This window comes from Macrotis lagotis, chromosome X, assembly GCF_037893015.1.
Source record: "Macrotis lagotis isolate mMagLag1 chromosome X, bilby.v1.9.chrom.fasta, whole genome shotgun sequence".
Classification (NCBI taxonomy): Eukaryota; Metazoa; Chordata; class Mammalia; order Peramelemorphia; family Peramelidae; genus Macrotis; species Macrotis lagotis.
This window is the reverse complement of record NC_133666.1, coordinates 635605199-635625167: the sequence shown is the minus strand read 5'-3', so window position 1 is coordinate 635625167 and position 19969 is coordinate 635605199. Positions and strand designations below refer to the sequence as shown.

Below are 19969 nucleotides of genomic sequence, written 5' to 3'. Positions count from 1 at the left end.
AAGGGGAGAGGTGGAAGACAGTAATGATACAGAGGATGGAATGGAGTGGAAAAGGGGAAGAGGAGGGAGGAGGGCGAGGGCGAGGGGGAAGGAAGCTCTTTCCTCACTCCAGAACCGAACCAATCTCTTAAATATCAGCTTTCCTGATCCACTTTCCAATTACTAGTGACTTCTTTAGAAAATTAGGTAGTATTAAGCTTCAGCTTTATCCATATTTGTCCTCTTTATGTTATTTAGGATGCAGTTTGAGTAAATTACACACTAAGATGGATCAAAACAGTTTCTTATACTCACAGCCAGGCACAGCATAGGAGAACCATTCTGGGGTGAGGTTGAGAGAAAAGAAAGCTATTATTACAGCTGTCATTTTACTGATTAGGTATTGAGGTCATGGAAGATGATCAGAAGCAAAATGGGAATCTCTAAAGAAGTATCAGGGAAGTTTGCTTCTCTGAAGAAAAGCAGAATTATAGTTATGCCTCATTCCCAAGTTTGTAGTAGAGGTTCATTAATTAATTCTTTCTATGACTGAGTGATGTTAAGGGTCCAGTTGGGGAGAGTAGAGTCACATTCTTCTAACACATTCAATGACTCTCTTTATGTAGTTTAAGTGTAGACAAAAATTATGGGACCACTATCCCAATTTGCAGTCAGATATACATGTCAGCTTCCCAAGGTCTGTTGGACTCCTCAGTATATTAATAGTAGTTCTGAGAAGTTAGTTCTAATATTATCACTCATGAGTCCCATCCAGAATGTTGCCCCTAATATCAGTTGCTAAACGATATCTCCATTTTGTTATTTTTTACAAATTAACATTAATTTACCTTTTACAAAAGAATAGTTATAGGAAAGGATATAGTAAGGATAGAAGTATAATTTATCTCCCAACTAGGATCACATTCTCATCTATCATCTTCTTTTCTGGGGAGAGTAAGGTCAAATTTTATGTAATTACAGCAAAACATATCCCAAGTTCACATATGGTTGTTTCATGGTTACCACTGCTTTGCTTGAACATCACAATGTCTCAGTTACTGGATCAATTTATGGCAGGATGGATCAAGTAAGTACCTTTATAGGGATAGCTCCCTTACCATACCTGGTTGTAGCAGTTACCAAGATTCTGTTACTAATTTCATTTGCTGGACTTTTGATGACTTTTCCAAACTGTCAAAGTGCAAAGATTGAGTCAATTCCATTCCTGTTATTCATTTACTTATGATCAGTAAAAAAAAAATAAACACACAAACAAAAAAAGACAGTGGTACCCATGGTTATTGTCTTCTCTACTCAAAGAGGACCAAACTGGCATCACTATGTTAGAATGGAGTTATATTGTGTCCTCTGTAGCTGATCAGCCCAATGTGAGGCCACTTGAAATGCTCTTCCACAGGTCAGGCTCAAATAGTCCATATGAACATTTGAAGTGGAGATATCTCTAAATTTCCACATTTCCTTTGAACTACTGCAATTGCGCTTTGCCCATAAAGTAAAATCATTCTTTGATGACAGTGTCTCCCATGGCCTGAAATCCATTCCTAAATTCTTCAGAGAGACCATAAAGAGTTTCCTTGGATCACTCTTCTGACCACATGGTAGGACAGAGGGCCCAAGTTCCTTTGCTCACACAGTAGGTCTTAGTTCACCAAGCCTTTTTCATACACACTTAATTCCAGTTCAGCAGCCAATTATAAGTTTTGCAATCACCATGCAGAAAGTCAGCAAAAAACTGTCAGAGAATATCTACACATACTCCAAAATATGGAAGAAAATAGTCCTTCTATCACACATTTCTAGGACAGGTTTACTAAGTTTCCACATGTATTAGTAGCAAATAGAGAGTATTGTGTACGCTCTAAGGAATATATCCAAATTAACCAATTACTTCTCTATATAAGCTTTTCTTTATAGTGGAGGAAATTTAAAAATCTCTATATCTTGTAACTGCTACTTTATATAGTATCTTTGTATACATATGATTTATCTCTTCATATATATGATTCTTTTCTATATGTCTCACTTTTGGGGAAACTATAGACATAAACTATATCTGAGTTTTATTTAAGAGATTTTCTCCTCTTTGTCCATCCCAGGGAAGTGACTAAATGACCCAGAGAATATGATCCTATATGAAAATTTTCCAAGAATAAAATTAAAACTCAGTGTTCTATTATTTGCACAGTACATTCCCTTGACTTTTTTTGCTTTTTGTTTTTATATATGGGAACTCTGCCCTAGTCAATTCCAATAGTATATACTCTCCAATCATTCAGATCATCAGACAGGAGCTCCTTAATGAGCTTTCAATACCCTCAGATGTAATTCATTTGGTCAAATAATTTGCATTCATCAAAAGTCACTATGTGAAGTGCTTGCAGCTTCTTGGGTGTATTGGAACAATAAACTTTGAGTTGTAAACCAGAAAAAAAAAGTCACTGTGTTCTATTACTATCTCTTTATATACATTATTATTCTCATTAATAGTAATAGCTAGTATTTATACAGAGGTTCATCTTTGCATATTTTCTCTCATTTGATCTTCATAATAACATGTACAGTAGGTTTTATGGAAAGTGGGTATAAATGAAATAAAATAACTTGCTCTGGATCACAGAAAGTAAGTTATAGAAGGCAGGACTTAAACGAAGGGCTTCCTAACAGCCCAAAGTAAGACTTAGGACAAAGAGGAAGAGTCATGCTTCAAGAAAAGTCACTGTGAAAGAAAAGTCGCTGTTTCTATAGGAAAAGAAAGGTTGAAGAAAGCAGACCCCTGAGGATGAGTAGATACAATTTGTATGGCATTCAATATAACTGAAAGACCTTTAGAAGTTCAGTCTAATGTTCTCCCAACTGAGCTGTTTCATCTTAAGTAAAAGACACTTTTCGATTACTATTCTATTGTAAAGTCAACTGTTTTTCACTGTTTCAAATCTAAAAGTTTCCAAGTCTTCACTCTGATCCCGTACCAAAGTGACTGAAGCAGTATTTCAGTGAGGCAGCAAGATCTCAGCCTCCACTAGATAAAAGAGGGACCCTGTGATTTCACTGATTGTGTTGAACTAGACTAGTTTATTTCATCAGTATATGAATTCCACTGATGTACATTCCTCTCACTACGGAAGCAAGTGAAGGTTGTCACCTCATCGACTTAGAGATTTTGAAAGCTTTTGAGAAGGAAACTTAAGAAGTAAGTTCATCCTGTCCTATAGGAGAACCAAGGGAGAGCAGAGTCTAAAGAACTGAAGAAGAGTATCCAAAAAGGAAGTGGGAGATAGGGGTCTCCGATGTCAAGAAATCAAGGAGAGAAGGGTGATTTCTTTAAGGAGTACACGAGTGTGGTCAGACACTAGGAACAAGGAATGAACTGAGACCAGAATGGGAATGTCAATGAGGATCAAATGAAAGGAAATCTATATTTGTCTTCCTGGTCCAGGAGAAATTGAAAAGAAACCTGCGGAGTGATTCCGGTAATTCCTGGTTTTCCTTTCCCTGAAGATTTCGAAAACTTCAAATGGGTCATTTCCCCCCATATCTATCTAACCTTCACACAGAAGAAAACTCCCGTCAATCTACACATTTCCTTGACAAAAAATATAACGTTTTTCCTCCAAACAAGGGGTGGTACGAGGGGAATGTGATCCTGTAAACAGTTCCCTGGATAGGGGCATAGTGAGAATCACCTTCTATGGAAATACATCTGAAGAAGGCCTCTCTGAAATAAAAAGTTAGCAACTGATTTTGAAAATCCTGATCTGGAAAGACTTGACTCCAAGTACTTCTAATAGGATTGTAAAGCTGTCCCTTAAACCCCTACGAAGAAAAAAAAAAAAGAGCAAACCGCAAAATACAAAGAAAAACTTTGCCGAAACCCGGGATTGAACCAGGGACCTTTAGATCTTCAGTCTAACGCTCTCCCAACTGAGCTATTTCGGCTACATGAAAGTTTGCTTTTCTTCGTTTTCCTTCCGATAACTTTCAGTTTTACAGTTTCGAGATTTCTCCCCACACACACACACACATTTTGGTGGAGGAATGATGGACCTCATTGCCAAAATTCTATTTTGCTCCAATTTCTTGTCAAAAGGAAACGTCTCAATTACAAGTCTGTATGATTACAAAGAATGATATTTATCTGCAATCTCCAACTTCGCAACTCTTTCCAGCTCGTTTAGCCTAGTGAGAAACGGGTTGTCCATTAGCTTGGTGGTGAGAACTCAGATGACTTTGGGAGGGGGGTGTAAAGGAAAAGGAGCAGGAGACATCTAAGGGGAACAGAGAGTTGGAGGAGGGCTAGATTAGAAACAAAATTTGAGCCTTACTCCAACAGGCCTGGTTTCATTTAAATCCAACTGATATATCGTGCCAACAACCGCGTGTGGACAAAGGGTGACGTCATTTGAAATTTAGGTTACCTAAAGTTCAAAGACGTCCCTGGGTGGGATTGAACCACCAACCTTTCGGTTAACAGCCGAACGCGCTAACCGATTGCGCCACAGAGACTCAGTCTCTTTTCGCTGCTAATGGAGTTTCCTTCAGATGTAAAAGAAAGCACTTGTGAGATTTCTTGCTTAGGTAAATTTCGTAGTTTGGAAGCTACCTGTAGTTTCTAGAAAACACAGAGCCAGCTTTGATCCACTCAGGGTTGGTTAACCGGGAGCAGCAGTTGCAGACTCAAGCCCTCATACAGATCCTAATCAGAAGTGATACAGATCAATTCTCTTGTTTGCACTTTGTTCCAGGCTTTAGAAAAACCCCGCTGCCTGGTTTATTGTGTCTATAAAAGTCCTCTCCTTTGACCCCCGCCCTCGCCAGAAAGCCTAATTATTATCTCATTCCTTTCCCACTCCCTTTTGAATACCTGAGAACTTTCCTTCTCTGCTTCCTTGTGGGATCTCCTCTTCCCTACAGTCTGTTCTCAGACAATAAAGGCTTTTAACTGGACTCTTTTATTTCAGATCCCTTTTTGTGTTGGTATCTTTTGCTAACAAACTCATCTGAAAGTTTTGAAGCAAGTTATCTTGGGAATTTTAAAATAGGCTTTGGGATTTTCTTCAATAGATGATTTTGCTAAAATTAAAGTTAAAGGGATCCTTTCTCTGCAGAGGTGGTCATTTTATGTGTGCATAGGTATGGAAAATTGGTCTCTCCAGATTCCAGCTTCAAAGATTGCTTTTAAAATCCACAAGTCACTCGTTGACATGTTGGATAGGAAATCATCCTAGTTTACATACATACCGCCTCCTTTGCTTTTGATTTGTATTGACTAGAAATTTGGATTGTTTTGAATGTAGAAATTTTTCTAAAAGTCATCTGCCCTCTCTGAGGCTCGAACTCAGGACCTTCAGATTATGAGACTGACGCGCTGCCTACTGCGCTAAGAAGGCAGGTGAAAGAGCGGAGGCGTTTCTAAGTACTTGAGGGAACCACATCATCATTTTTCAAGTTGGATAGTTATATGTTTTCTGTGTTTTACTATTTATTTTATATTGAATGCAATGTGGTTTTAGACGTTCTAAAAGAAAATTTGGCTCCATTAATCACTTTACTGTGATTTCCATTTTGAAGTGCTGGCAAGACTTGGATGCAGACTTGGATCATTCTTCCTGAGCAGGTCCCCATGAGGGGAGGAAGGACACCTTTCGGAACAGGACCGTACTTTGCAGAATTTTACCTCGAACTATCTAAAGGCAGATAGGCTCCAACCCAACTCTATAAACGTCTCTCACACCCAACCTCCCAACTGAGTCAAACCCAAAACTTAGACGTTTCTCACACCAACCACTCCAAACCCAGGCAGTACCCCCGGTCTTACAAAGCATTCGCCTTTCTATTCAGTCGACTGCAGTCTGTGTCTTCTAGCTCTCCAGGCTCCGATTCCATCTTTCTTACACTTTCCCCGTGACAAAAAGTCAATCTTTAGTCTCCGGTCTCTCTGCTTAACCTCTCTTCATTTAAGTGAACCTGCATTTCATATGAATCTGCACGCCTTACCTGCCAATAGACTGGAAGCAATTAAAGGCGGATACTGTCGTTTCTTTTCCCCCTTAATCCCTACAGTCGATTCCTGTCCCTCTCTCCTCTTCCATCTTCCTTATTGAACCGAAGACTCTCCTATGTAGAAAAGAAAGCTCTCCTCTTCATCCCCCTTTACGCCCCGCCACTCCCAATACCACAAGTTTGTTTGCGGTGGAAACACCTCTTTAATCTACAGTCTTTTTTTTTCCTTTGCTCTTTGTACCTTTTCTGTTCTTTTTCCCTTCCACCTCTCAGAAAAATCCATGTCAAAAGTGGGGTAATCCATATGAAATTGCAGGAGGGGAAAGTGAAGATTAAAAAGAATTTTAGGGATTCAGACTCAACATAGTCTTGTCACTATGCTGTTTGATAAATAGTAAAAGGTTTGAACTTTCTCATTTTAATCATTCTATTTTCATACAAAAATACCTTCAGAGGGTTGGCAGAGAATATAGGCTTGTGTCAGATTGCAGACAGCTGCAGAAAACTTGACACGCAGAAATGCAGTCGCTTTGGAATTGAGAAAGGAATTAGCTCTAAGCAAATCTTGAACTCTACTCTTTATTTCTTCCATTATCTCTTTTGGAAAATTGACCAAGATGAAATAGATACTTGCCCTTATCAGACATTGACCTATATTATATAGTATTAGTTCCCAAAACCACCTATAGAGAACACACACACACACACACACACACACACACACACAGAACAAGATCATTCAATGTGAAAGAACCCAGGTCTGACAGCAATGCACTGTTGGCGGAACTGTGAACTGATTCAACCTTTCTGAAGAGCAATTTGGAATTATGTTCAAAGGGCTAAACAACTGTGCATACCCTTTGATGCAGTAATATCACTACTAGGTCTGTATCCCAAAGAGATCATTTTAAAAGGGGGATTCACATGAACAAAAATATTCTTAGCTCTTTTTTAGGTGGTAAAGAATTGAAAAGTGAAAGAACACCCCATCAAATGGAAACTAACTGAACGAGTTATGGTATATGCATGTAATAGAATATAATTGTTCTGAAGGAAATAATGAGCAAGAGGATTTCAGAAAAAACTGGAATGATTTACATGAACCGATACTGAGGGAAGTGAGCAGAATCAGGAGAACATTGTGCACAGTAACAGGGGCACTGGGTGATTATCAACTATAATAAACCTAGCAATTCTCAGCAATAGCATTATCAAAGAAAATTCTAAAAGATTTATGATGGAAAATGTCATCTACATTCAGAGAAGGAATTATGGAGTCTGAATGAAGATTGAAGCTTACTAATTCTCACTTTTTAAAATTTGTTTTTGCCTTTTCTTTCTTATAGTTTTTCCTTCTGTTCTAAATCTTCTTTCACAAGATGACTAAATTGGAAATATGTGTAGCATGATTGTGCATGTACAACCTGTATCAGATGCTTGTTATCTTAGAGAGGGAGGAAAAAGGCAGTGAAAACTTTGCAAAAATGAAATAGAAATGAACTAAACCAGAAGAACATTATACATTCTAACAATAATAAGGGGTGATGATCAACTATGATGGACTTATTCATTTCAGCAGTACAATAATCAAAGACAAATTTAAAGGACCTATGATGGAAAATACCATTCATATCCAGAAAAGAAACTGTGGAGTTTAAATGAAGACTAAAGTTTATTATCTTCAAATTTTAAACGTTGTCTTATGTCATTTTTCTTTCTTTCTAATGTTTTCTTTCTTCTGTTTGGATTTGATTCTTCTCTCACATAATCAATTTGAATCTATGTTTAGCATGATTATGAATGTAGATCCTATATCAGATTGGTTTCTGTCAGGGTACCAGGGCGGGAAGAGAAGGAGGGAGAAAAATGTAAAACTCAAAACCTTGACAAAAAAAGACTGGTACCACACTGGTACAGACCTCATCACTTCACACCTTGACTTATTGAAGTAGAATATTGATTTGTCTCCTAGTTGATGAAATTAATCTTCTTAAAGTATAAATCTGACTAACTCCACTATGAAATCAACTCCAGTGATTCCTTATCACCAAGTTCAAATATAACATCCTCTGTTTGAAATTCAAAGCCCTTCACTACCTGACCCCCTCCTACATTTCTACTACACTTCTCATACCCCACTCTATTCCACCTTTAACTTTTTCTGTGACTTACTGACACTGGCTCCCTTTCACAAGAAACATTACATCTCTGGACTCCAGACATTTTCTTTACTTATTACCCAGACCTGGAATACTCTCCTCCCTCCTTCTCTCTCCACCTCCTAGCTTTTCTGACTTCCTGCAAGATCCAGATAAAATCTTATCTTCTCTGAGAAGTCTTTCCTAATCTTCCTTAATGTTAGGACCTCTTCTCTACTAATTAACTACAACATACTATATATATTGTTTGTACATAATAATTTTCATGTTGTCTCCCCTATTAAATTCTGAGTTCCTTGAAAGTTGGGATGGTCTTTTGCTTTTTAGGTATCTTCAGGACTGACACATTATGCTGTTGCTCAGTTGTGCCCAGCTCTTTGTGAACCCATTTGAGGTTTTCTTAGCAAATATACTGGAGTAATTTGCCATTTTCTTCTCCAAGTCATTTTACAGATGAGAAAATTGAGGCAATGAGAGTTGTGACTTGCTCAGGGTCACACAGCAAGTATATGAATCTGGATTTGAACTCAGGTCTTCTGACACCAGGCCTAGTGACCTAGTGGTGAATACACCACTGAGCCACCTAGCTCCTCAACTGACATAGTGCAGGTACTAAATAAATGCTGATTTACTATGGTAAAACTAATGGCTTTAAAAATGAATACTAGTGCTAGACAAACTGAAAAGAAAGAAACATTAGTAGGTGAGATAAAGCCCATAGTTCAAACATCATGTAACACATGAATATGCAAAAAGAGACATATAGACAGAAGCCAGATGAAACAATTAGCAAAACAGAAAAAAGAAAAAGAAAAAGAATGATGAGAGCCAAATTCTTAGCTGTCAGATAAACAAGAAATTCTTGGCCGAAAAACAGTTGAATTTGTTTGCATAATTTTATCAAAATGTAGTACAAAAAAATAGGAAAATATCTTCAGGGTCATTATATGAGATGAAAGCCTGACATCTAAAAATAATAAGATAGTTTCCAATAGATAAATGGTGAAAATATATAAACAGAAACACAAATATGTACATGATCACCTGAAAAAGCATTCACTCTCTTCTATCCATGATCTTACTTGCTTTCTCTATTAAAACCATGTGAGGAAGTAGGAAGGACAAATACCCTTGCCAGTAGATAGAGGAAAGAAGAGGCTCTGAGATTTCAGGTTGTGATACCCTAAGGGCCATGGGAGTTTCACATCTGACCTTCAACTGAAAGAATCTCTTAAGAATCTGAGATCCTTGAGAACAAAGATTGGCTTAGTTATCTACTTTTTCCCCAAGCTTTTCTTCTAATGCTTTGAACAAGGAAAACTAGTAATTAAAAAATACTAAATGAGATTATTTCAATAAAGAAATTAAAAATTGTGTCTTCCCTCTTTTAATTTTTCCTAGGAAATATAAACATGTTCACATGTATGTATCGCATATACACACACATATATCTTGTTCACACACATTTGTTTTCTTTTTTTTTCTTGACCTTTAGATTGTGACACCCTTGAAGGCAAGGGTTTTGTTTTACCTTTTTTTTGTATACCCAGCATCTAGTGGAGTGCCTGGTGCAAGGTAGACTCTAATGAGTGTTTATTGCCTGGATTGATAACATAGCAAACATTTTGAGATGATTTCAAAGCAATCCTTACAAGAAAAACATATTATAAAATAATTTCAATCACAAAAACAAGAAAGGATCTGAATCAAACATTCAAAAAAGTAAACTAGAAAAGCAACTAAGGGAAAATACAGACTCCAACACACACACAAATTCTTTATATCAAAGAGATAAAAGTGTAAACAAACAATTATGGTAAAATAAAATTAGATCTCTCCATAAATTAATAAAGAAGAAATGACTCTCTCTCCCTTTCCTCATCAATTGTCTATTGGCAGGTAAGATGTGTAAATAAAATAAGTATAATGCAAATTTACTTAGATGAAAAGGAAAAACACTGGAAGAGATCAGAGACTAGATAAGGGGTTTGTCTAAGGCTAGGAGTGACAAGGGAAAAGTGCTAGGAAGAAAAGAGGTGGACTCTTAAGGGATGGAACAATGGGAAGAATGCTTTATTAAAGTTAGAGGATAATGCCTGGTTTTTTTTTCAAGGCAATGGGGCTAAGTGACTTGCCCAAGATCACACGGCTAAGTAATTATTAAGTGTCTGAGTTTTGAATTTGACCTCAGATGCTCCTGACTGAAGCCGATGCTCTATTCACTGCGCCACCTAGCTGCCCCCTGGAGCCTGGTTTTGATTGGTAGACTAGAGAGCCACGACTTAGCAGGACCTGCCCCAGCAGGAAGGACTGTGAGAGAAGTTTGGAAAGGTCGTTTTGGAGTCACATTGCCAAGACATTTTACCTTCAGATAGCTCAATCTAAAATGATACCCCAGACCAGTGTGTTCTGAGAGGTGGCCTCACTCCTAAGGTCTCCAAGAAACTTGTTTTTTTTTTGTTTTTGCAAGGCAATGGGGTTAAGTTAATTGCCCAAGGTCATACAACTAGGTAATTGTTGTCTGAGGCCGCATTTGTTTGTTTTTCTTTCCAACTTTCCAGTTTAAATTTTAAGTATAGATGAGAAGGGGGAGGGGAAGGAGAGAGAAGAGGCCCTCTCTGGAATCCCAAATCACAAAACCACCTCACCCCGGGTCCCGTGCTCTGTTCACTGCACCGCCAGCAACCAATACGCACTTCAAAATATAAATGAGAAAAGGAGAGCAAAGTCTTCTTCCGTAGTAGACAAAAAAGCAAAATAATAATAAAAAAAGCAGCTTACAAATTCAAGGTGGTCTGTAAAACACCTGAGAATATTTTGTTTTGTTCTTTTTAAATCCGTTTGATAAAAAGAGACCTGTATTGGATAATGCCATCCATCTTCAGAGAAAAAAACTATGGAGTCTGAATGCAGAGCAAAGCATTCTATGTTCATTTTTAAAAACTTTTTTGATTTTTTTCTTTCTCATGTTTCCCCCCTCTTAGTTCTCATTTCTCTTTTGCAACATGACTAATGTGGAAATATATTAAGCACGAATTTACTTGTACAAATTTTACCAGATTGTTCTCTTCCACGGTGGGTGGGGGGGAGACAGAAAAACATGGAACTCGTAAACTTGCAAATGGATGAATGTTGAAAGCTACCATTGCTTGTAATTGGAAAAATAAAATAGACTAATAAAGAAATATCACTAGAAATCCATTTGCTAGCAGAAAGCTAAAATTACTTTTATTCTCTAAAATTAAGAGATAAAGAAGGGAAACTTTATTAGCCTTCTTAGCGCAGCAGGCAGCGCGTCAGTCTCATAATCTGAAGGTCCTGAGTTCGAACCTCAGAGAAGGCAAGTAGTTTTCGTGCCCCCATAAAAGATTAGCATAATAAACTTCTAAATATCGAAGTAAAGACTACTGTAGTAGATTGGTTAATACTAGGTTTTGTTAAATGTTAGAATCTGAAAATATTAATTTTTCCAAGACTGAAAACAATTTTTCCAAGATTTTTTCCTCTCAAATTCTCAGAAAAATCACGTGGGGGAACTTAAGTGGCTAAATCCACCGTAATTTGGGGTTCCAGAGAGGGCCTCTTCTCTCTCTTTCCCCTCCCCTTTCTCACCTATACTTAAAATTTAAACAGGAAAGTTGGAAAGAAAAACAAATAAATGCCAGCTGCAAACCTTCACATTTCTGAAACCCTAAAACTTAAATTCCCGGGAGCTAGAAAAAAGCTAGAGTCCAAGGTGGAAACAGCGCCACCTGGTGGGAACCCTGTGCACCTTACAGAGGATCGTGTACTAAGAAGGGAGTTTATTGCAGGTCTGTAACTGAGGTAAGGTTTCTTCAGCTTCTCGTATTGTAGAGGACTGAGGAGAAACCAAATAACTTCAGATCCCGGGGTCCCCAGGGGACATTTTTTTACTTAAGTTTCCAGGAGGCTGTTGTTGTCGTTTGTCCTTCGTTCTCGAAGGGACAACAGAAAGAAGAAAAAAAAGAAACCTTGAGAACAGAGGTGGGAAAGTTGGATGTCTCACTGAGTCAGAATATTTTGCAAGATCCTTTGTCAGGAATGAGGGAGGAGATTCCTTCAACAATTTGGAAATTGAACTGGATTATTCCTCTAACTCTGATAAACTTCAGGGTTGGAGACTTTGATACTGTTGATCTCTTCTCCTTGATATTCTTATCTTTCAGTTTGGGTAATACTATATTCCCTTGGTTTTCCTCATACCTAACAGACTGCTCATTTTGATTCCTTTGTCGAGTCCTCAACCAGATCCTGCCTTCTAATCAAAGATCTCTATTTTGCACAAGTTCTGCCCTGAGTGCTTATCTCTTTTCCTTCTATACTTTTAAATTCCTTCTTGATCTCATCAGCCCCCAAGGATTTGATTTCTATCTCTATACTGATGATTTTCAGATCTACTGACCCTGCCCTAACCTTTATACTGACCTCCAATCTTGCATGTCCAGATGCTTTTCAGACTTTTCAAACTAGATATCCAGGAGACTTCTTAAACTCAACACCTCCAACACTGAACACATTATCTTTTCCCTTAGCCCCTACCTCTAGTCCTCCTTCCCTTTTTCCCTATGTTAGTAACATCCTCCTCCAAATCCTTCATGTTTGCAACCTAGGTACCACTCTCAACTCCTCTTTTCATGTCCAATATATTGTCAAAGTTCTCTGGATTTCCCTCTTGCAACATTTTTAAAATATGGTCCCCTTCTCTCCTCTGATACTGATATTACTTTGGTAGAGGTCCTCATCAATTTGGTCCTAGACTATTTCAATAACCTGGTGGTGGTTCTGCCTATCTCAAGTCTTTTCCCATTCCAATTCATTCTCCAACAAGTCTGATCCTGCCACACCTCCCCCCCCCATTTGATAAACTCCGGTGACTCCCTATTCCTTTCAGGAATCCTCTCAGCTCTGGGCACCTTCTCTGGCTGTTCCCCCATGCCTGGAATTCTCTCCCTCCTCATCTCTATCTATTGGCTTCTCTGGCTTCCTTTCAATCCTTTTAGTCCCATTTCCTATTGAAAGCCTTTCTGAACCCTTTTAATTCCATTATCTTTCTTCTTTTGATTATTTCCTATTTAGGTAAAAGTTCCTCAAGTTCCAAAATATTCATAGCAGCTCTTTGTAGTGACAAAGAATTGGAAACAGGGGGTGCCTATCAATTGGGGAATGGTTGAACAAGTTATGGTATATGAATGTTATGGGATACTATTGTTTTATAAGAAACCATAAATGATCAGACTCTAGAGAATCATGGAATGAATTACAGGATCTGATGCTGAGTGAAGGGAGCAAAACCAAGAAAGCATTCTGTACATTAACAACAACACTGTGAGTTTATCAATCTTAATGGATACAGATCCTCTCAGTAGTTCAGAGAACTGGAACAACCCTATTAGACTAGCTATGGACAGCACTATCCCCATCCAGAGAAACAAAACAACAACAAAAACCCTTCAGAATCAGATGAATACTGCATTCACTTTTCAAAAAAAGTTCTCTTATGTATTTCTTTCCCTTAATCCTAATTCCTTATACTGAAAATGACTAATCTATATTAATCTATCACTATATATGTTTGTATGTGTAGTTACAACATTCACCTGACTGTTCACTGCTGAGGAGAGGGGGCTGGGAAGGGAGGCTGGAAGGAAATTATGTAACAGATATATATATATGAATGTTGAAAAACTTTTGTAACATGTTTTTGGAAAAATAAAATATCAATTTAAAATTATTTCCTATTTATCTTGTATATAACTTGTTTGCATATATTTATTTGCTTATTACCTCCCACATTTGATTATGAGCTCCTTGAGAGCAAGTATTCTCTTTTGCCTCTTTTTTATTCCCAGTTTAATACAGGGCCTAGATTAACTGACATCGACTATATTTTTGAATTGTTCTGTCCTCTACCCCAGGTCTAGAGCAGAGAGACAGAGACAAAGTCAGACAGAGACAGACAGACAGTCAGACAGAAAGAGAGAAAAATAGAGACAGAGAGAGAATAAAAAAGGAGAGGAGAGAGGAACAGTTAAGTAAAACCTAACCAACATATTGCAAAAGTCCAGTATTGTTTATAGTACTGCATACTCATACCCCCCACCTCTGCAAAGAAATGGATATTTTAATATAGTTTTTATAAATAAACACAATGAAAAAAAAGATCAAACTCGGTTCCCTTAAAAATCCTAAGGTTTTAATTTGTGGTAGGGCCCAAAGCTTCTACCTAGGCTGAGCTTTATCTGGTTTAAAGAAAAAAAAGGTGACACCTGGGTTCCAGGTTCATTTATTCCCAGGTTCTCCTGGGAGTCTGATTTATTGATTCCTTTCCTGCCTCTATGTTATGTGACACTTAGAGGAATGCAGGATCTCTTCTTAGACTGTTAAGGCTTTACTGGAACTCTTGTTCTGGAATCTAATAGATACAAAGTTTCCTTTCGGTGTACTGGAAAGTATGATCTTGAAAGAACTAATACAACCGTCTCTGTGGCGCAATCGGTTAGCGCGTTCGGCTGTTAACCGAAAGGTTGGTGGTTCGAGCCCACCCAGGGACGTTTTTCCTTCGGGAAAAAAAATTGAGTTCCCAAAATTCAGAAAGCTGCCAGAAGTGAGTGGTATGACAGTTTCTCTTTCTAACTCAGTCAATTGCTTCTGAATGATTCCAAATATGAATCTTGCTCACTCTGGCCTTCTGTTTTCTGCATGGGTTTTTCCATTATTATCCCCTCTTCTTTTTCTCCACTGTCCCCCTCCCTAAACCATTAGGATTTCCACCACAGGTGACCAAGCTAGAGGACACTCTGCTTCTCTCCTTCCCCCTATCCCACACATACCCTTTATTTTACATGCTGAATTTGGACTTAGTTCACCTGGGTTCAAAACTCTTTCTTACACTTAATGGGAGAACCACTGGTGAAAAATCATTTTCCACATCTCTAAAATGAAGGAATTGAATTAGATGAACTCTGAGTTCCCTCCCTTTCACCTAGAAATCTATGCTATACAATCTGTTTAATGGGTATAATTCATACCTACCCTTTATATCTGCAGGCAGAGTGTTGTGAGTGACATTCTTTGCAAAATTTTACGATCTAAAAAGTATGAACTGTTCACACCATTAGAAAATGTATGGCTAGACTATAGTCCTCCCTAGATTCGGTGGGGGGGGGGGGGGACTTGAATTCAAATGTGGCCCTTACTTAGTGACCTTGGGCAAGAGAAAGAAAGAGAGAGAGGGAGAGAGAGAGAAAGGAAGAAAGAAAGAAAGAAAGAAAGAAAGAAAGAAAGAAAGAAAGAAAGAAAGAAAGAAAGAAAGAAAGAAAGAAAGAAAGAAAGAAAGAAAAAAACTGTGTTGCAGTTCTTCCATCAAATGGAATGTAATTATGAGGGAGGTGGTCATTGGATAGTGGCCTTAAAAAAAGTAAATTTGACATCTCCACCGTCAATTAAGACAGGAAAAGGGCTCTCTGTCTAGAGAATCATCCTTAGCAATTTAGAAAGAGGCAAGGGATGGAAAAAGAAGAAAACTGGAGTGAGAACTGTTCCTTGATTTTTCTCTAGGAGGATCTTCTAAAGTCCAGAGGGAGAGGGGTGAAATGAAATGGGAGGCTCAAGAAAGGAAACATTTTCTTGCATAGAACCAAATGTACTTTTGAGAAGTTTATCACAGAATACATACATCAAATGCTTTTCACTGCTAACAATCAAGCCTTATTAATCAAAGGCATACAAAAAGTTCATATTTTTTCTGTTGAGCAATACAAACTTTAATCCCACTAGGAATAAACTACCAACCTGATTTCCTAGAACTTCACAGCATAGTCTTATACTGATGCCCAAGAACCCTTCTCTACTCAAAGATCAAGAGTTTCCCTCTGAGGTGGTTGTCTAATAAGCCAATAAATCTTAGTCAACCAGCAGGGGACTCAATGGAAGTCAGCTGATGGAGAACACAACCGCTGGCTGAAGTGGTCATTTAAGCTAAAATCTGGGTTTCTCTGAGGAAATTCTTAAATTTCTAGCCATGAGTATTCACAGATGACATTTTAAAATCCTATTGGTGGTGACTGATTTAATTTGTTTTCCAACTAATTTGGTCAACACCTCATGATATAAACTAAAGACAAGGTTGTTTTTATCAGCTATTCTCAGGTAATTGATTTGTCTTGTCTATCAGTCATTTGTGAGCACACATAAATTGTCTACCAATCTATATTACATATATGTTTATCTTAATATTAGAGAATGCTTTAAGGTATTGCACATCCATACCCCCCACCTCTGCAAAATAGTGGCCTAATATCAAAAACATGTAGTTACTCATATGAAGTCACACCACCAAGAGTCTGGTAGCCCAAATCAGCTGTCTTCTTAGCAAAATGCTGAGCTGAGCGGGAGCAGCACGAAGGCAACATACCAGGAGAAAGGGCTTGGAGATCACATAAAACTAAGTTGAATTGGCCTCTTGTGTTCTTTAGGCATTTCTCTCTTAATGTTCACTCTTCACTGAGGCTATATGTATTTTTTGAGAGAGTATTCATTCTATTTTTGATTATTTTGTATATATTGTATATGTTTATTGCATATACTGTATATATATTTTGTAACTAATATTCATTCTATGTCATTTCAAAAACCTTTGCTTTGAGGAAACAATGGTTAATAATAAACTCATCAAAGAAGACTCCCAAGTTCTAGGAGTGTGAATGGAGAACTTTGAACCTAGCCAACCTATCTAAACCAACCCCAGCTATTAGCATTAATATGAAAACAACTCAAAAAATACACTAGGCATGCATACCTACCTAACTATCCAAATACAATTCTCATTAAATGGTCAAATCAAAATAAAAAATGAAAAGGAAATATATATATATATATATATATATATATATATATATGAAAACATGCTCTAAACAATAATAGAACAATATGTATTTTTTAAAAACCGAGGTTTTACCCTCTATCCGGATAATTGGCTCAGTGAAAAAAAAAGATGGAAATGGTTTATGTTGGAGGAGTTGTAGACAGATGAGTATACTAATGCAATGTCACTTGCTCTTTTTAAATGGGGTCTACTTTACCCACAAATGGACTTTAGGAAAGTTGTCTTGAATTCAAAGCAATTAAATAAACATTTAAGCATCTGCTATGTACTAGGCACTAAACCAAACATTGGGAATAAGACAGAAAGTGAGATCCTGCCCTTAGGGAGTTTACAATCTAATGAGGGGAGATAACATAAAAAAGGAAGCTAAAAATCTAGAGTGGGCTTCACTAGGGGTACCCCAGCAAGGGGGCATGATGTTCCCTGGAGCAGTTACCAGGCAGAGCTATAAATGGAAAATGAAATTCGCCTGGAGAATATTAAAGGGAAGAAGGTTGGATTCTAGCCAAGTTGTCTGGTGGTTAGTTTTACTTTCTTTCTAGAGTAGATCAGTTCCCTAGTCTTCAAGGACTCTGGAACCCCGGAGTCTTAACTAAAACTACGAGGGGAAACAGCAGGGATATCTGCTATATAGATCCCAGATCTGAATTGTTCTTGATAAGAACTAGAGGCTTTGTTGATGAAACCACACGGTCTCTCCTTTGGGACAAAATTGAAGTATCGCTCTTTCTTTCTTTCACGTTAATGAATATCAGAATTTAGGACTTGACTGCTTAATCCCGAGATTCCTTCTATTCCTGCCTTTTTCCTACCTTAAACAATCTCTATTTGGAATTGTTCGATTGTGACAACGGTTAGAGGGAAAATGGAATGCCACAGTTAAACAGCTGAGCCGAAATAGCTCAGTTGGGAGAGCGTTAGACTGAAGATCTAAAGGTCCCTGGTTCGATCCCGGGTTTCGGCAGAGTTTTTAAACCTTTCTCTCTAATATTAGTGTGAGCGTGAGCCTCTGATTGCAAAAATTCAGTCTGCTCACTCTTATCAAAAAAAAAAAAAACCAGTTCCGTCGCTTTTGTGTTTTACAGTCTGCTCACTCTTATCAAAAAAAAAAAAAACCAGTTCCGTCGCTTTTATGTTTTAAAACCATGGGACAAATTTTGTTTTGCTTTTTAATGTTGGAGAGGTCTTCAGGCAGGATCCTCAGAGGTGATCCCCTTCCTCAGGAAACTGTCTTTTACTGCTCCAGGGGACTCCCCAATCCCTGGTGTAGAGGGAAAAACAGGAATTTTCCCCAGACAATCCTTAGGTGCGAGAAAGATGCCTCCTGGTCTTCTTCTTCCTCACCCACCTCCTCATTCTGGTATCAGTTTGTCTGTGCTCTGAGAAGATTCTCACCCCTTGGGTCTTATTTGAGGCACCCCTTCCAATCCAACCCAAATTAAAAACATTTCATGTGTCTATTCTTCTGAACTCTAGAGATATAATGACAAAGTAGTCCATGACCTCTATTGAGGGGAACACACAATGTAAACAGTTAAATACATAAGTGAAAACTTAAAGAAGAGGATCAAGAGGTAGCAACTAAGGGAAATGGAGGAGGTTTTCCTTAGGAGGTGGAAGCTGATCTGAACCTTAAAGAAAGCTAGGCCATACAATAGGTGAGAAGGTGCTGAAAAGTGACGATGTTTGTCCTTGATTCTCAAAGAAAATGATGCATGACACCTTACATGAATTTAATTTGAGTAAGGGCATTCTCTTTTAAGTCATTGGCCTCACTTTCTCCTCAGAAACTATTTAGGCCCAGTGACTGGAGATGACACTGGATTCAAGTCAATCAGTGTTACGTGACTTGCCCAAGGTAACCCAGTTAGCAAATCTCAAGTGTCTGAGATCAAATTTGAACATAGGTCCTCCTGACTCCAGGGTTGGTGCTCTCTCTTTCCACTGAGAAGATAGTACTTTTGGGGTCATGGAGCAGGATTTGTCCAAAGTTATGCTGACTCATCTTTGCAAAGTCATAAAGAGGAAATGGAAGGTCACACTCCATGAATAACATGAAAACTAGTTTGACCCAGAAAGTGCTGGAAAAAAGAGTAATGGAAAATATAACTGGCAAGTTTAATTGGCAATGGATTGTGAAAAGCTCTAGATACTAAGTTTGTATTTTTATCCTGGGAGATATATGGAAGCTGGAATTTATGGAGCAGGACTTTTTGTAGGGGTAAAGAATTGGAAATTAAGGGGATGGTTGTCAACTAGGGAATAGCTGAACCTGTTGTGGTATATGTATGTTATGGAACACTACTGATTCTATAAGAAATCATGAGGGATGGGATTTCAGACTATATGAATTGATGTGGAATGAATTGAGCAGAACCAGATATACACTAAGACAACATGGGGGGATGATCAACCATGATGGACTTGTTCATTTCAGCAGTACAATAATCAAACACAATTTTAAAAGACTTGGGATGGAAAATACCATCAATATCCAGAGAAGGAACTGTGGAGTTTAAATGAAGAACAAAAGCTTATTATCTTCAATTTTGAAAAAGTTGACTTGTATTATGCCATTTTTCTCCTCTTTAATATTTCCTCCATTTGGATTTGATTCTTCTCTCACAATATGATATGTATAGAACTATTGTTTAGTATGATTATAAATGTAGAACCTACATCAGATTGCTTTCTGTCTGGAGGACGGGGAGTGAAGGGAGGGAAAAAAATGTAAAAAGTCAAAATCTTGCAAAAAAAATTGGTAAAAACTACCATTGCATGTAGTTAGAAAAACAAATATATATATATAAAATGTATGTCATAAAAAAATGAGCAGGATTGACATGGTAAGATGAGTACCAGGAAGGTAATTTTGGCAGTTGTGTGGAAGTTGCATTAAACAGCA

At 37.8% G+C, this 19969-nt stretch overlaps 6 non-coding genes across 6 annotated transcripts; 3 read left to right on the top strand and 3 right to left on the bottom strand.

The window, feature by feature from the left end:
• Nucleotides 1-3863: 3863 nt before the first annotated feature.
• On the bottom strand, nt 3864-3936 carry TRNAF-GAA (transfer RNA phenylalanine (anticodon GAA)). Its single transcript has one exon. It is a non-coding gene; the product is annotated as a tRNA-Phe (tRNA).
• Nucleotides 3937-4429: 493 nt separating this feature from the next.
• Nucleotides 4430-4503, bottom strand: TRNAN-GUU (transfer RNA asparagine (anticodon GUU)). Its single transcript has one exon. It is a non-coding gene; the product is annotated as a tRNA-Asn (tRNA).
• Nucleotides 4504-5314: 811 nt separating this feature from the next.
• Nucleotides 5315-5387, bottom strand: TRNAM-CAU (transfer RNA methionine (anticodon CAU)). The gene has a single exon. It is a non-coding gene; the product is annotated as a tRNA-Met (tRNA).
• A 6042-nt stretch (nt 5388-11429) lies between these two features.
• Nucleotides 11430-11502, top strand: TRNAM-CAU (transfer RNA methionine (anticodon CAU)). The gene has a single exon. It is a non-coding gene; the product is annotated as a tRNA-Met (tRNA).
• Nucleotides 11503-14657: 3155 nt separating this feature from the next.
• Nucleotides 14658-14731, top strand: TRNAN-GUU (transfer RNA asparagine (anticodon GUU)). The gene has a single exon. It is a non-coding gene; the product is annotated as a tRNA-Asn (tRNA).
• Nucleotides 14732-17955: 3224 nt separating this feature from the next.
• On the top strand, nt 17956-18028 carry TRNAF-GAA (transfer RNA phenylalanine (anticodon GAA)). Its single transcript has one exon. It is a non-coding gene; the product is annotated as a tRNA-Phe (tRNA).
• Nucleotides 18029-19969: the final 1941 nt, after the last annotated feature.